The sequence below is a fragment of the Cibotium barometz genome, chromosome 34 (assembly GCF_041138505.1).
Source record: "Cibotium barometz isolate CiBa-2024 chromosome 34, ASM4113850v1, whole genome shotgun sequence".
Lineage (NCBI taxonomy): Eukaryota > Viridiplantae > Streptophyta > Polypodiopsida > Cyatheales > Cibotiaceae > Cibotium > Cibotium barometz.
In genome coordinates, this window is record NC_141079.1 from 46606934 (window position 1) to 46624883 (window position 17950).

At 38.0% G+C, this 17950-nt stretch overlaps 1 pseudogene across 1 annotated transcript; it reads right to left on the bottom strand.

The window, feature by feature from the left end:
• Positions 1 to 3381: 3381 nt before the first annotated feature.
• LOC147619102 (jasmonate-induced oxygenase 4 pseudogene) lies at positions 3382 to 13506 on the bottom strand (annotated as a pseudogene). The gene is made up of 3 exons (XR_015262040.1): positions 12902 to 13506; positions 12414 to 12741; positions 3382 to 3633 (listed from the first exon to the last, which is right to left on the bottom strand). The product of XR_015262040.1 is annotated as a jasmonate-induced oxygenase 4 pseudogene (transcript).
• Between the last annotated feature and the right edge of the window lie 4444 nt (positions 13507 to 17950).

Below are 17950 nucleotides of genomic sequence, written 5' to 3' on the forward strand. Positions count from 1 at the left end.
TTGGGCACGATTCATGCATGTTTTGGGCCCCCTTTTGGCTCTGTAAGTTTTTTGCATAGGCACTCTAGATATGAAGGTCGACTTTGACTGTGTATACCTAATTTCTAGTTTAGTGCAAAGTTATAGTATAATTTTGGTTACATAATAGTCTGTGGTGCATAGAATCTAAGTGTTGTAGGTGTTGGTGGATGTATGTTTATGTGATTGGTTCACATACAGTGGCATTATAGTAGGTTTATATTGCTACTATTAAAGGGTGCATATTTGCTGCAAGTGTGGAAGATTTTTAGCAAGAACTATCTAGTAAGTTGTTACAAGTAAAGATGTCTAACAATCTATCATTGTGAGCAAGAAGATATAAAAGAATAACTTCGAGGCATGGAAGTTTACGATGACCAATTTTTTTATTTCAGGAGTTCATCACAAGTGATGCAAAGGATCCAAAGATTGGTGAAGAAAATCTCACCCCGTAGCAAGTGTAGGCATTCTTTTCCAATTTTCTTGAAAAAAAGAGTGTAAAATTAAATAAAAATTAACAAAATTAACCAAACAAACTTGAAATTGCAAGGATTAAGAGTAAAAACACGTGATTAGAAAGATGAAATTGATGCAAAAAACTACAAAAAAATATGATTTTGGGGGATTTTTGTAAATTGAATCATTCCTTTCCTTGTTAGTGAAACCCACTTCAAACAAGCAAGTTATGCAAGATGCTTAACATTGAGATTGGTGTCCCGACAACGAAACCATTTATGTCGGCCTTTCGGCCACTCAATGGGACTCTTCTCTTATGCCTTGGGGAGCCTAAACTCCAACCCACACCCAATATGCCATGGGAAACATGCAACATATTAGTGAGGCAACTCTCACTTACCTCTATCTCATTTGCTTGAATCGAGGACTCCTCGTGGTAGCTACATCAATGGAAGCACGCCAAAGTAAAGTAGCTCAATAAAGCCACCACCACCATGCCTCAAGTGTAGCTTGCTCTCTCTCACTCACTCCCTCACACACACACACACTCACACAAGCATTGAAGGCAAGAGATAGGCAAGGTTTGAGATAAGAATAGAGCACTATCTTCACTTGAGAGCATATAAGAGTGCATACAAGAATGAGGATTTAGAGTTACAATTTGACCTTTATACTTGGCTCATAGTGTTCACACTTGGCCGGCCAATGTTAAAAATGAGGTTCTATTACATCATCCAAGACTACCTACACTAGTGCAAACACCTTGTCCTAGCTAGTAACTCTAACTTTATTGTCCCATGGCACACCTTTCATATATAAGTAGCGATCGCGCATGTAAAATAATCCATTACAAGAGAAATATGAACTCTCTAGTGCCTAGACCAATGAATGTCAAAATATGTGGTGGCCGACCATGGTGTCGTAGAATTCTTCGGTAGCATTTAACAGTCATTATGATGGATATCCCTCTTAATGGTTAAATGGACACTTCTTTGATCTCAACAAAGAACGAGATTTGGTGCATATGGCCTTCTACTTCTATCATTTAGAGGGATCTCACATTCATTACTATGCAAGATTCTAAGGACCATGGTGCCTCCCATTTTTGAGGATTTTGTGGCTCCTTCACCTAAGTATGCATTTATTTGGCCTATTTATTCATGAAGGCTCCTTGCTTGAGGTAGACTTGATGGAACCTTGCCTTCTTATTATTGGGGAAGCACTTTGTTGAGTGCTAGTTGTTATTTACAAGTTTAGAGGGTGGGTGGTTTAAGAAAGTATCGTTTGATCATTTTAATCAATTGGATTGGTATTTTGATGAGCAACTAGCCCAGAGGACCGTGTTCACATCCAAGAGTTTCTCTCTCAAGTGAGTTGAATTCAAGCACATGGTCAAAAAAAACAAAAGAAGATGGGTGAGTTAAAAGAGTGGATGATTTATAAGACTACAAATAGTGGATATCTTTTTTACCTTATATGCAAATTAATGTCAGTTTAAGCTCAAGTAAGCTCAATTAGCCTCAAGTGGCCTTAAATGATATCATATTACTTTTGTTGAAGTCAAATGATCTCATGTCACATTAATTACAATCAATTCATGTCAAATAGGATCATATGCACTCATGCATTAAAAAACAATTTACCTAGTATAATCTTATTATCATATATGAGCTCAATGGATGCTAAATGAGATCTATTAATATATGAGTTGAATGGATGCTAAGTGAGATCTATTATCATATATGAGCTCAATGGATGCTAAATGAGATCTATTAATCTAAATTGACCTCAAATGGTGTCACGAAATATAAATTGATGTAATTTGATTAGAGATATGCAATAATTTAAGATCATTTGTTCTTCATTATAAATGTAGTTTGATCAGAGATGCAATTATTTTTTCTTCATTATAGACACAAGTTAAGCTCTACTATACTTCAATGCATATCAAATGACATCATTATCATTACATGTGGACCCATTCAACTCGTTTGACTTCATTTGATGTTAAATGATGTCAACGGATCTTAGTAGATCTCATTTGAGATCAAATGATCTCAACGAGCTCATTAAACTCATAAATAATCACGTGATGTCATATACAACCAACTATCATCAAATGAGGTAAATCAACATCATTTTAGCTTGTTTGACCTCAACTCACTTCATTTGACATTTGATGCAAATAGGCCTCAATAGACGTTAAGTGACATCAAAACTAGTTCAAATTGCTATATTTTATCTCTCTGTGTTTTTAGATTAAAAGCTCCCTGATGTATGTATATTTTATGTAACTCCACAACAAAATAAAATCCCTTTTATTGAACGTGGGTGATATCTTACATATTTGTTTATGACCGGTGCTAGTGGCTAGGTTATGTGTATATAAGGTGACCACTTCTCAGGTCTACAATCTGGGGCAAAACCTGGTTGATGAGCTACATCATAGTTGCACTAGGGTTTTAGCCATGTTTTCATGCAGAGGATGCTGAAGATTAATTGTGGTGAGAATCTCTAGGTGACCCTTGCATAAATATGTGGTGCATATTTGATAAAGCTTTGCCATAATTGGCACAACTATTCAAAAATTGGTATAGTTACAAACTACATCTTTGACATTCTGAAATTAGTAGTGAACATAGCTTTGCACTGATGAAAAGGTATAATCATAACTTGGCCAAAACCATTCGATCCATGAGATTTCTAGCAAAATATCATAGCACTAGTGGCATCTATGATCCCAAATCCCTAAACATTAAGTAAAATAACCCCATCTTAGCATAGGTTCACACGACAGTGGGGAGTGGCATCTATGATCCCAAATCCCTAAACATTAAGTAAAATAACATTAAGTAAAATAACCCCATCTTAGCATAGGTTCACACGACAGTGGGGGTGCCACTAGTGCTATGATGTTTTAGACATGGATTCGATGATGTCCTTTCCTTTGGTGCCATCTCTACGTATGAAAGAGCGATACTCTCTAAAGGTCATGAATTGATATCGGGCTGGAGACAATGATTCACTTACAAGCTCCTTAAGCGGTCCCACTACACGATCATTGGAGGGGTTGCAGAAAGCCGCTATTGACAACCTCTTCTTCTCTCGATTTACAATCACTCGATGCTCCACACTTTTATATATGCCGTTAGACATTATCTGATCAGCCAACAATATACCAACAAATAAAAATCCACAGTTTTTAAGTAGAAGAAAATAAGTTTTTTTGGAAAAAAAAAAGATTGTCTTAGTCTCCGTCAAATTAATATAGTCCACATCCTATTGAGAAACCATTCCATTTAGAGTTTCATGATGCTCAATTGATTGATTGAGAGAGAGAGAGAGAGAGAGAGAGAGAGAGAGAGAGAGTTCACTTGAAAAACCCTTGTGTGAGACTACGTTTGAAAAAATAAGGGCCTTATAATCTCGCATCTATACAAGATCAAACAAGGGTGCCTACCTTATAAACCTGGCCTTTTTACGTGGAGAAAGGAGAGGGAGAAGTTTTGAAAAAGAAAAAGGAGAAAAGAAGACATTATTTGGGGGTTTCTTTCCCACATTCCTTGCATGCATTGGGGCTCACAATTAATTGTCACCACCATCAATTAGTCATTTGTTCATTGACCTTGGCCGCCCAGCAACACGCGGGTGCCATACTTGTAAGCGCTTAATTTTAAAAGCACTTATGCGGTCAGCTGGCACTTGCTCAAGTGGCTTAGCTCATTACAACCCAAGAGGTTGTGGGTTGTGACCTAACACCGTAAGGGTATAGCTCATTACAACCCACCCTAACCAAGAGGTTCTAGGTTGAGCCCTAACACCGTAAGGTTGTGTGTATGAGTGGTGTAGCTTCTAGCTCGACTACATCTCCTCGAAAAAGGAGGCTTTCAAAAAAAAAGCGCTTATGTGGACAATCCATTTATCTCAATAACTTAATGAAATGAAAATTAAGAAACCTTCCCCATGCCCAATTTCATTAAAAGAATAAAATAATAAAAAGATATTAGCATGAGCCAGGATTTCTTTATCCAAGAGTTTTACTTAGGGTTAGGAAAAGGCCCTTATGAACCTACTTAACTTTTTGTTTTAGACAATAGAAAAGTTTTAAAAAAAATGTTTCTCAACATATAGTTTACCTGGTAAAAGGAGTTTGAATCTCAAGGCAAAGTGTCTAACACGATGTTGTCTATCACTAAATAAATTTACAAAAGAAAAACTTTGCGTATATGGATTTCTTGCTTTTAAGGTAGTTATTATTTGTATATAGGTGAAGTCTTCAACTAATCTTTTTATTTTTTTAAAACTGAGTGTTCAACCCTTATTCTGATCTAGATTATATAATAATATGGTTACTCAAATCTCTCAATCGTTAACACAAGATGGGATTGGAGGCATGGAGATGTTTATATCCATACGCTAGTTACATAAATCTCTTCATCAAAGAGTTGGCCAATAGGCAAAGACATGGTTTGACACCCTTTATCCATAATATGAGCTCAAGGGAGTTGGGCAAAAGGTACGAAGACAGTTCAACTAAGTGGTTGAGTAAAAAAATCACACTCCATATAGGAGGGAGGTGGCTTTCTTATTAGATCTACTCATAGTCTAATGGCTCACTTTTATTGTATTGATTAGTTATTGTGGGCATGATAATATCTTGTCTTATCTTTATCTTGTGGTGGAGTAGTATTTATGATTTCTAAAGTTATACCTTGGTTATACTTAGTCAAGTTGCCCACCTTTCTATACCCATCTTTTGTAATAAAAGTTGAAAGACTCTGATTTGAATCCTCACCAATATATATAATTTGAAGTTCATGCACTCTACTATTAAGTTACACAAGCTTGTTGGTGCCTATTATGTATTATAAATATATAAATTTTATTTTTCTTTCTATTTCTGCCTTTAATAGGCAAAGTTTTTGTAATGCCAAGCATGTCTCTTTTATAAAACACCACAACATTACACTACTAAACAATCAAGTAATGTTTTTTTTTGAAATAGAGAAACAAATTTTGATGTACAACACATAAGCTATATGGTATCTTGTGTATTAGCTTTTAATGCATTTGAATTACAATTCAGGTGTTTATACCTTCCTCGGGGGGGTCACTATATGTAAATCCTCTATATCACGTGCGTTCAAGGCCTATTTAAAAAGTCCCTTATCTGTGAATTTTTTAGTGAATATAATGTATCCTTTCCTATTCAAATCTGTAAATTTTTTTAAAATACAATAAATAAATCCCCTCTGTAAATATATTTCTGTAAGTTTTAAATATTTAAAATGTCCTTCTGTTGAACCCACGTGATACTTACATATTTATACGAGTGACCCCCCCGAGATACCTTCATTTTACAATTATGTGTGCTATATTTTCATAAATGAAAAATAAATTAGGAATTCAAAAAAGTACACACAAATAAGCACATCCTAAAAAGTAATCAATGTAAGCACATCCAAAAAAGTACACACAAATAAGCACATCCTAAAAAGTAATCAATGTAATGGCATGTAATAGTAGTACACATATAATGTCTATTGCAACCCTACCTTTCTCTTCCTAATGATAAATATTCTTCCATGTTCTTTGCTTACTATTTTCATCTTTGTTGTTTATATTTACTCTCACCAATTTATTCATCAGGCAAGGCAGGTAGATTTGAGAGCATATAGAATTTTCTACTGAATCAATGAAAGTCTAAGATCTCTGGATCCTACTTCTAATATATGTAAGAGGACTAGTAGAGGAGTCAAGTAGGGGAGCAATCCAAAAATACAAACTCAGCTACCATGACACAAATTCTTCTCAACATGTGTGAGATGTTTTGTGAGTGACTTAATAAGAAGGAAAATAGGGAGATAGTCACAAGGATGGTATGATATCCAAGGTGACAATCTCATCTTATAGCTAGGCTTTCTTGGCAACTTATAAAGTAATCTAACAATGTTCTTGGCAAGTAATAAAGTATTTTAACAATGTTCTTGTATTCCATGCAATGTAAATTTATTGATATGTTGTGTAATAACCTAGAGTAATAATGGTCTTCTTGTTTACATCTTGTAATAATAAGATATAAACAATACTTATGTTATTGTTTACATCTTATAATAATAAGCCTTAGTAAAAATATTTTAACTAAAAGTCTTAGCATTCACAATAAATACCCACTCACCATTTAAATAAAACTCAAACACATATCACACACACACGCAAAAGATTTAAGTTTATCAACATTGGGTAGGCCTAGTTCCATTTTACTCCTATATTTTAAGGTGGAAATGTAACTAATTACAAAAAATAAATGAGAATGGAAATATCAAAGGTCCTACTTTGAGAGATGTACATTTACTCTAGTTATGAGAGTTACATTTGTCTCGTAAAGTGCTACTTCGAAAAATGTATGTACTCTAGTTATGAGAGGTAATATCTAGATACTATCTATAATATAAGTATTTCATCTGAGTTGGTCAAAAAGAAACTTGGTGTGTTCTCCATGAGTAGTGCAATTTTATTCTATTTTGGGAATCCACCTAGCAAAGAAGAGCTGGGAAGATGGCTTCGAGAGGAAGTATTTGATGAAAAAGTAGTATCACAGGTGTATTAATTAGGGAAAGGGTTCTTCAATGTGTTATTATTCATGAGAGGATAGATAGTAGCTGACCTATTTGCAAAGGCATAATTGTTTATGGGATCAAAGCTAATTCATGCCATGCCCTTTGATGCAACGCTCGACGTCAATAGAAGCCTTATGAAATCATGCCCTATATTGGTGGATATAATAGGTCTTCCCCCTTGGCTGAGACCAGCCTTGAAGGAATTGGCTAGCGCACTGGCGGCCCAATTCTCATTAGGGGAAATTTGGACTCAAATTGGGCCCTTTAAGGATTTGTACACATTCTCTCTTCAAAAATGGGCTCATGGTGAAATTTTTTCAAATCAACTCAGAAATGTTTGTAACGTGCTACATCATCACCAAATTTGGGGACTTCTTGAATACGTAAAATTTCCCATCATGGTATATATCAGAAGTTGTTCCAATGATATATAGCATGATGGGAAATTTTGGGTATTCAAGAAGTCCCCAAATTTGGTGATGATGTGGCACGTAACAAAAATTTTTGAGTTGATTTACAAAAATTTCACCATGAGCCCATTTTTGTAGAGAGAGAATGTGTACAAATCCTTGAAGGGCCCAATTTGAGTCCAAATTTCCCCTAATGATTTGTACCTAGTGATGAAGACAATGGTCGTCATTGAAACAAAATCTGTGTGTCATAGAATACAATGGTTGAAACTCTAAAGCTTCTCGAAATGGACTTAGGAGAGTTTGAGAAAATAGAACTCAAGTTGAAATTTTCAAACTTTCTAGGAGCCTACTTTAGGTGTGCAAATTTTGGTCACATTGCTAGAGATTGTGGAGTGTGCAATAATATGAAAGCCAATGAAGAGAACAAGAAAGAGGGGTTAACTAAGGGAGGAAAAGGGAAAACCTCAGGAACACAAACTGATAAAGGTGACAAAGGAAAGGAAAAAATGATTATGGAAGAAAAAGATTGAGAATTTCGGGTGGGACCAAGGTTAGGGACCAATCCAAAGGGGGAAATAATCTTAGATAGATAAAAGGGGAAGCCAAGAGAACTCGACCCAAAGGGGGAGGGAGAGGTGCAGAAGCAAGTGAATCTAGAAGAAGTGCTTAGCCCACCTTTATATTCTAGCCCACCTTTATATTCTAGCCCCTTTAGCCCCCTAAGGGATGACAATGAAACTGCTTAGCCCACCTTTATATTCTAGCCCCTTTATCCCCCTAAGGGATGACAATGAAACTTCATCTATGGGTAAGTTAAACTGGCAAGTGGATACTCCTTGGAGGGAGATTCAAATAGGGATTGGAGAGCCAAGGACATAATCAATAAGAGAAGAGGGAGTGGAGGTGGAGATGGAGATGGTTCGTGCAACAGCCTTAGAATGAACAAGGTAAACAAGTTTAGAGGATGTACTTGGAATGTTAAAGGCTTGCAGGATAAAAGGAAAAATGCAACCTTTTGGGGGACTGTGAAGGACTGGAATTGGTCCATAATGACTATCTAGGAACATAATTTAATGGGTAATAAAGAGAGGAAGAGAGAGTGCTTTAAGGATGGGTAATATTATATGGGGGAGAGAATTTAGGTTATAGTGGGGTTATGTATATTATTAAGAAAGACTTAAAACCTGTTATTATTGCCAACCACGCTAATGGTATAATTTTAGTTTTGGAGGTCCGGGTAGGAAAAATGAACTTAGGGATTTCCTAGTAAGAAAGCTAAGGGTTAATAACAGTTTGTTGAAAGATGATTTGTCACTTCTCATCAAGGAAGCTATTAACAGGCGAAAATTGAGAGATCATCAGAAGAGACAAAGGAGGGAATATTAGGGGAATCTTCTAGACAATCTAGAAAAGAAGAGGCAACAGAATGGTCTGTCTAGGATGGAAATGGATCAATATGCAGAATGCCACATCACCTATAAGAGGAAGAAGCTAAATTAGCCAATGAGAGAAAGGGGATAGCTGGAGAATGTATAATATCAAGAGAAAACCTGCCACCCAAATACTTATTTGGACTGACTAAGGAGAGGGAACAGAGAGTTACAAGGACAAATCAAGGATGAAAATGGTCAAGAGCTAGGGGATATAAAACAGACTATCTTGAGATGGGTAGACTTTCTAGGTACCACTTTGAGTCTCACGGAAGATACCTCTATAGAGAGGTTCTAGACAGAAACCAAGCTACTTGACTTGGTCAACACAAGCATCAAAGCAGACAAAACCAGATGGCTGGATAGAGAGATTGAGATAGATGAATGCTGGGAGGCCTAGGAAATAAGGCAAGGAGAAATCTCCAGGCTGGGATGGGTTATCAATTAAATTCTTCTTATCATTCTGGGATTCTTCTTAGCATTCCGGGATTCTTTGAAAGACTGGGTATGGGACACTTTCAAGAAGGCGTTCTCCTAAAAAGAGCTTGATAATGACTTGAGAGAAGGATTGATTAAGTTAATCCCAAAACAACCTACTTGTACCCACTTTAATCACTAGAGGCCTATCACTCTCCTCACTGTGATATATGAGATTTTGGAAAAGGTTATAGCCCTAAGAATTAGTCCCCTCGAAGAGCTTATCTCCAATAAATAATATGGGTTTATTAAAGGCAGATCCATCTATGATAATATATTTGCAGCAATGTTGGGAAAGGAAATAGCTCAGAGAACAAGATAGGAATGTGTAATATTCCAACTGGATTTAGAAAAGGCATATGATAGAATTCACTGGACATTTGTAGCAAGAGTGATGGAGAAGATGGGCTTTGGCTACAAGATTGCTGCATGCATCTATACTCTAATAGTTGGAGCACATTCTAAGCTACTATTAAATGGGAGGCTAGTGGGAAGATTTAAAATTAGAAGGTCTATAAGGCAAAGTTGTCCTTTAGCTCCCTTATTGTTTGCTGGGCTGGTATCTCACCCTTGATAAAAACCTTGGAGGATGCTAGTGAAAAAGGATCAATCATTGAACTGAAACTTAGGAATGGGGAACAATTAATCATTGAACTGAAACTTAGGAATGGGGAACAATTAATCATTCAATCATTGAACTAAAACTTAGGAATGGGGAACAGTTAATCATTCAATGCTTTGCAGATGACTCTCTGTAATCTTAAGTGTTGACAATGAAAATGTGAGGAATGCTCTACAGGTATGTAGTACAGTGGTTTGCCAAAGCTTCTGGATCTAAATGTAACATCCATAAATCTAGAATTATAAGCCTGACAGAAAAGGAAATTTTTAATATGGAAAGATGGGGCTATGATGTTATTAAAAGAGGAAGAATCATTAGACACTTAGGTGGGAGTGAGTAACAAGGACCTAATAGATTGGGCTATTGAGAGGTTCTGCATTAAGATTAGACACTTAGGTGGGAGTGAGTAACAAGAATCATTAGACACTTAGGTGGGAGTGAGTAACAAGGACCTAATAGATTGGGCTATTGAGAGGTTCTGCATTAAGATTAGGAAATGGGAAGGGGTAAGGGTACCCTTTCATGATAGAGTTGCTATAGTGAATATAGTACTTAATGCTTATATCCTATTTATTTGCCCTGTGATAGAGTTCAAGAAAGGCCATTGGAAAAAATATTGCTCCTATCACGGACTTTCTATGGAGGAATGGCTATAATGGGAAAAAGGTCCTCTCTTGGTTGGCTTGGGACAAGGTTGCTCTCCCCAAAAATATGGGAGGTTTGGGAATTTTACATTTACTCACACTAAAGCCAAAGTGTTAGTTAGCCTCCCTAAATTTCTGAGAATTCTCTATTGGATCTAAATATTTGTGGTGGACCCATAGGTTTAAGCCTCATTTAGCCTTCCTAATACCAAGGCTTCTAGAAGATTGAACAATAAGGGAATTAGGAGAAATTACGAGATTAGAGGATATCTAGGACTTCTCTCAAGCAAGATGGAAAGAGATTCAGTAGATCATGAGGGAGTTCACATTGCAACAAAGTGAGATACATGTTATGAGCTCAGTTCTTGTTGAGGTGGAAAAAAGCTAGTACTTTACATCATACAATTAAGACTCCTAGCTCCAGGGCTGGAGTTGGTTTAATGGGGCTAAACTTGATAGAAATTGTATGAAGAGATATGTAAAGGGGAAATGATTGTTAAATATTGAAATAAAGTCTGGAGAATCAACTGGGATATGAACATTTGGAAGAGAAGGTGGAACCTGATATGGGAAGCTTTAATCCCAATAAAAGTATTCTTGTGGAGAGTATCATGTCTACTAGCTTTACCTCTTGTTTAAGCTTCTTCAAAACAACTTCAGTGGTGGGACATGTCCCAAATGCAAAACAGCTATTGAAGAAGGGCAGCATGCTTTTTGGGAATGCCTTGCATTAAGGGGATTTTGGGGGAAAATGGGTAGATGGGTAGAAGACAATTTAGGAGTGAGAGGGTCTTGGTGGGACTGGTTACTGGGAAGACTATACAAGGTAACTAATGAGATTGATCTGATTTTCTGCATCACTAGATATCAGTGCTTGTGGGTGATTTGGGTCTCTAGAAATGAGTTGATTTTCTGTAAGGGTGGACAATCAGGGAATAGATGCCATAGAAGTTATGTTCAAATGTTTACATTTTTGCTGGTCTGTATACTATATCAATAGGATATATAATAATAGATATATTGAGGTTGTCCAGGCATTATGGGATTAGGTGATATAGAGTAGGGAAGATGAAATGCTAATGCATACTGGGTTATCCTAATGTGTTTGAATAACTGGTAGGTCTATACATGGGATGATGTTAGAGCTAAGTCTCCTAAATTTGGACCAAGAACCAGAAGATGGTATCTCAAAGAGAAGCAGCCATAAGAGATCTTCATGGCCCTTGTGGAAAAACCCCTTGGGAAGAAGGCCAATACTGAAGATATGGACTAAAGGAGAAGACTTTGAATAGCAACCACCTAAGGGCTACACCTCTGATGTGCTAAATTGCATGTATTATGCAGCTGGGCTTCCACTTTTCATGGGGACACTCCTCCTTTGTATGGGAGGATGAGATGTGGGACTTAGTATGTGAAAACTCCTCCTTTGTATGGGAGGATGAGATGTGGGACTTAGTATGTGATTTGATGACCAAGAAATGGGACTAAGTTTTTGTGTTAATATTAATATATATAACTATTGTTCAAAAAAAAAGTAGTCTATTTTTTAAAGATTTTAAAGGGAGTCTTTTATGAGGTAAGCTACGAAAATTACATAGGAGAATGATCGAGTGATTGAGATAAATTATATATATATATATATACATATATATATATATATATATACATATATGCAAAATATACCTATTTTCAAATACCCTTGACAACGCTAAATCGAGTGATTAAGGAAGTACCTCGATTTGGTCACCGAGGTTGGCGATTAGGCTACCAGGGGTGGTAACCCAACGACCTTGGTAGCGCACTTGGAGGCCCTCGACGTGGTCGTCTTGGAGGAGGAGGGTAAGGCCACCAGGGTCGGAGTGGGCGGCCAGTCCCAGGGTGAGCCCGGGCTGCGGGCAGGGCGGGTACAGGTTCACACGGAAGGCCAGTCCGCTCTCCCCGCCGTCGTCCCCAAACGCCTCCCCCATTGCAAACCCCGCCACCCCCAACGTGCACGATATCGCTTCCAGAAGCTTCTCCCTCAGCCTCCACACGTGCTGCGCGTACTCCTCCATCGTCTCCCTGCAGACGCAGCGTGCATGCATGCATCAGATAAATCTCTCACTCAACAGAAACGAGTACGCACCATGCAATCCGATAATTATCGGTAAACTAGATAATCGGGCTTATAATAATTATGATATGAGCTACTGCGTAATCACGCTTAATTAACCTTCCTTACCTCCATAAGACGGGTCTCGTTGGCCATTTGGTAGTATCCCTTGCGCACGGGGGCAAAATATTAAGGTAGAAGTAGTCCCCCCAATCCAAAATCGCATCCTTGTCAACCCCTAATCGACTGCCATAGCCTTCATAAGTCATTGGATTATTAGCATAAGCTTGCTTTTCTTCTAAGGGCAAATCAAAGAACTGCTGAGCGACCAGTAACACTCTCTGGAGGAGAGGGGGAGGAATGCCATGGTTGATGATCTGGAAGAAACCCCATTGCTCGCAGGCGTGAGCGATTTGGGCAAGGATCAGATTTCTCTTACAGAAGTCGTCGTCGTCGAAACCCGAGAGATCTACTCGGGGTATCTGTAGCAGCTCTGATCGGCCGGCCTCCTGCACAGGAGGAATTTGAGCTAATTCCTCTGCAGCACATGGCCGTTCTGACTCCGGCCTAACATACACAGGGGGCACAGCGCTAAGGCCGCTTTCAGCAAGGGCCTGAACCCTTTGAATGGGCTCGGGCCAATCGACGGGAGAATTCATTCCCGGGAAGCTGGTCACAATAGGCCGGCCCGCGGCTGCTGGTGTAGTGATCATAGTGTTGATTAATTCGATTGAGCCTACGTTTATACTAAGCACTAGACAATTAATTTATTGAGAAAGACGACCAAGCAGAGCATACAACGAACATAATGAGTGTGAATGTTGGAGGAAAGAGGCTAGCTTTATAACAGCGAGGTCGGTGCAGGAATGCAGCTTAATATATTTACTTTTGCTGTTCATTTGGCCACTCCAGAGTCCAAAGTGCACTGTAGAATAATAGGATCACGATATTTGCTTTTTCTGATCACCTGGCAACTCCAAAGTATCACATCTATCATGTTTGCCTTCCTCTAGTGTTCCCAAAAAAAAAAAAGTCTTTTCCCAAAAAGTGGAAAACCTTTATGAAATTATTTATAAAGGAAAATCTTGAAATTTGAAGGTTTTTGTTCTATAACTTCTCAAAATCTAGAGGTATTAATTAGTACCTTCATGTTTTAAGTTTGAAGGTATTTTTCAAAATATCCACGTGCAAACTACACTAAACTCGGGGTTTTTTTCAAACACTGTCCATAGTGTGGATGTGTGGAAGGGCAAAAACGCACATGACACATCCACACCTATCACTCCACTATGAGCCTGGCCCACCTAACCTCCAGATCAAGACCTCGTGGCACATGCTACCTTTTGTTTTCCTATGTTTAGTACTACTAAGATACATATTACTCATACCACCCATTCTTGTGTGGAGCAAGGGGAGGGGGAGATTCGAACTCGCACCATCCTTGGCTAGAATGTTCACCACCACCAGCCAATATGGTCAATGCCCTAGGGCCCACCCCTAGCACATGCTATGTTTGTCAAAGTGCCAAGCTCATCCCCCCATTCATCCTTGCACTATTATTTGGCTTAAAAGCTAGTGCCCCTTGTAAGACCTATTAACCATTTTCATTCCAATTTTGCCCATCAATCTAGTGCCTTAACTGCACTATCACCACTCAAATGTAAGTTCCACGAGAAAGGTGAGGTAAGAAATTTGACACAACACCACAATCATTAGCATGTGTTGTATCATGTCAATAAAAAAGATAGCACACACCAATCTCCAAAATTCAAAGTTTTTATACGATAAGCACCAAGTTTTCAAACACCCCTAATATTCCTTTAGTTTTTCCATGTTCATATGGTGGATATGAGTACATGGCTAACATGATTCATGCCAAGTTGCAAATGGACCATCAAGACCTAAATTCTAGTTTCATTTCATTAACAATCCACATTGCACATGGCTTCTCCACACCAACTCATAAACCACTTGTAGTCTAGGCAAAGGTTTCTAAATTTTATAGGGAAAATTCACATGGCATCTTCTATGAACCTTTTTGGAACCATTTTTGTAGATGCTTACTACTTTAAGGTAATAGAATCAATCTCTTTCTTTTCATATCCTTGTTCAACTATCCATCTATTCAGCATTATTTCAAGTATGTAACACATGAGTTTTAGCACATGGTTTTTGCCCACGATAACCATGCAAAGAAAATAAGCTTGTTCAATACACATTTTTATTATTCAATCTTTGTCATGATGTTGTGCATTTTAACACATTTTTTGAAAACACAATCACCTTGAAGCCTTTTTTTCTCCAATACCAAATGCATACATAATCTATGATGTGTCTGCTTAGATTATCTAGGTGCAATGACATTTGCATGTGCACTAAAAGAGTATCTTATCGTTTGAATCTCAAACAAAACGTGTGCATGTGTACTAAAAGAGTATCTTATCATTTGAATAATATGATATCTTTATTGCTAAACAATCCTAAAATGGGATTGATCATGGTGAAAGACATAGATTAAGTAACATAATTAATGTTGATTAAACCACACTAAGAACTCCATAAGTGAGAGAGAGAGATTACACACTCAACACTCAATTCTATTGCATATCACCAATGAACCATTCAATGATATAGGCTTTCTAGACTTATCCCACTTTACATGTCATCATCCATGTGGCACTCCCTTTTCAATTTCTTTGGTCAACACTCACACACCATACATGTGGCATTCTTATCTTACCACAATATCTTTCACCTCTAGGGTGCGTTCACACACTCAACCAAATAACCCATTCATTTTACATTGCACATTTCAACACCCCTCCTCCTCAATGTAAACTTGGGTGTGTGCATACAACCTCTCCAATCAATTTGATCAACTCACCTCTCACCCCATCGATTTGGCATTGCCAATCTCAGCACTCCCCCTCAATGCAAATTAGAGTGTTCCAACAAGTGTGTGTGCATGTCTACTATTTTTGACACTTAGTCCATTTTGAGCCGACTCGCTCACAATGGAACCACTAAGTCCGATTTGAACATAGAAGTTCGGGTGGGAACCAACCCATGCGCATGCACCTCAAACATGCATTACTCAGGCACACATCACAACAACTATTTTGAGCTTCTCGGTGAGCTTGGGCAAGGTAACCCTCATACCAATGGGTGAATACACATCTCGTTTTGAGCACGCAGGCTCTGGTATGGTTACCCATCATCAATTATGAGTGAATTGATTTTACAAACCTTTTTATGTGCTATGCACGGACAGGGTACCCACAAATCCAAGTGGTCATAATAATAAAATCCACAACTTATAATCATCAAGCTGATATTTTTCCAATTTTTTAGGGACATGGAGAGAGTTTTCAAAACACCATCTATAAGCTCGCTTCTTGAACAAGAGCTTGAATGTGTAATTTTTTTAAAAAAAACATGTGATTGAGGGCTTACAAATAAAAAAGTGTGTGTGAATATTCCTTAAAACCTTCATGGAAAAGTTGTTTTTTTTATTTAGAACAAATAATTAAATTTTCCTTGACGTGGGCTCCTGCACGGCTGCCAATCATTCACTGCACATGGCCTGCACAACTGCATTGAGGATAGCTATCCTTTGGGGTTTTGGGGCCCATTCATTGGTCTTCTTTCTCATTATCTCTTGCCCTCAGATGTGGTCTCACTACAGGCCCACTTGGCTCATGCTGCTCCGAACATTATCGCTTCATTACTGCTGCTGTCGCACTACCACATGCATTTGTTTTGCTACAACCGTGATGCTCTGTGCTATGAAGTGTATTCTTGCTTCTTCACGCTACTCGACTATGGCTCTATTGCTACTACGCATTGTCTCCCTCCGACTGTGATGGAACTACAAGCTGAGACTTCTATCATTAGACTTGCTCTATTACCCAAGTAGCCTTGCGTTGCTCTCCCTCTTTCTTTGCCTTCATGCCAACCATTCAAATTGGTGATGCATGGCTCTTCCTTTTCTCAATGCTTTGATTTCTCTCTAATAGATCTTCCTCATCTTCTGTACTCAATAGCTTACCATGGATGTTGCCGATGAGCCATCGTAGGTGCCCTACTCTTCCAGCTCCACTCCCTATATGTACATTGCCACATATAATTTTGATGTAGTCGTTGCTTCTATTGAAGCACTTCAATGATCATATTCCACAAAAAAATGAGGTCGCTACTTTGTACTTCTCAAGATCATTGAAGCACTTCAATGATCTTGTGCCACAAAAAAATCAGGTCGCTACTTTGTACTTCACAACAGTACTCTACTTACTGTGTGAAATATTGCACCCTATCTACATGGCATGTATTTCGGTGGCTCATGCATGATTTACCCAGATTCTATGTCTTTCTCTCAAGCAAAAACCTGCTCTTCCCTTCAGTTGAGCAATTAATGTTTCTCTCGAGCGACTGATGCTTTTCTAGCTCATGTTCTTGAGCATATGAACAAGCTCTTGCCTCAACAACCAAACCCTCTTTATGAGGTTTTTCCAGCCAGTCATTACTGCATCATGTACATCTTTTTGACATGCATCCATCTCAAGGGTGCTTTCTTACAAGTTTCCTTGAGAAACCAAAGGTGCAAATATGAAAGCATTCAATAGCTTCCAAATAGCTTTCTCCTCTTTGTTGAGAAAACTAACCAGCACTACCCCTTTTGGTGTGCTCAAACATGGGTTTCATTCCTCAGCCCACCACTGCTTATCTTCTTCTTGGATAAGCTTGCACCTTTACATTCCTTGCTATTACAAAGAATCATGGATCCATACATCCCATCAACCAACAACCCTTCTTCATATATTGAGCATTATATTATGCTCAAATCCAAACTTCATGAGGCAAATAATCATACAAACCAACCTTCTTGAGATGTTTATCTCCTTGATAGCTTCTTAGCTTCTTTGATGACAACAAAGACTCCATAGCCTTCATATTTGCTGAAATCTCCATTTTCAGCTTCCATGATGATGAGCAGGCTCTCCCTATTTCTGAATACAAGAAAATATTATTTTCCTTGTTTTTTCTTAGTGAGATGAAAATTTCTAGAGAGTGGTAATTCAATATTGAGATATTTTTGGATATATAAATTCTACAAATATCGAAAATATGTTTCTCTCAAACAGAAAATCAAAATAACTTTTCCAAGGTGCAGTTGGAATC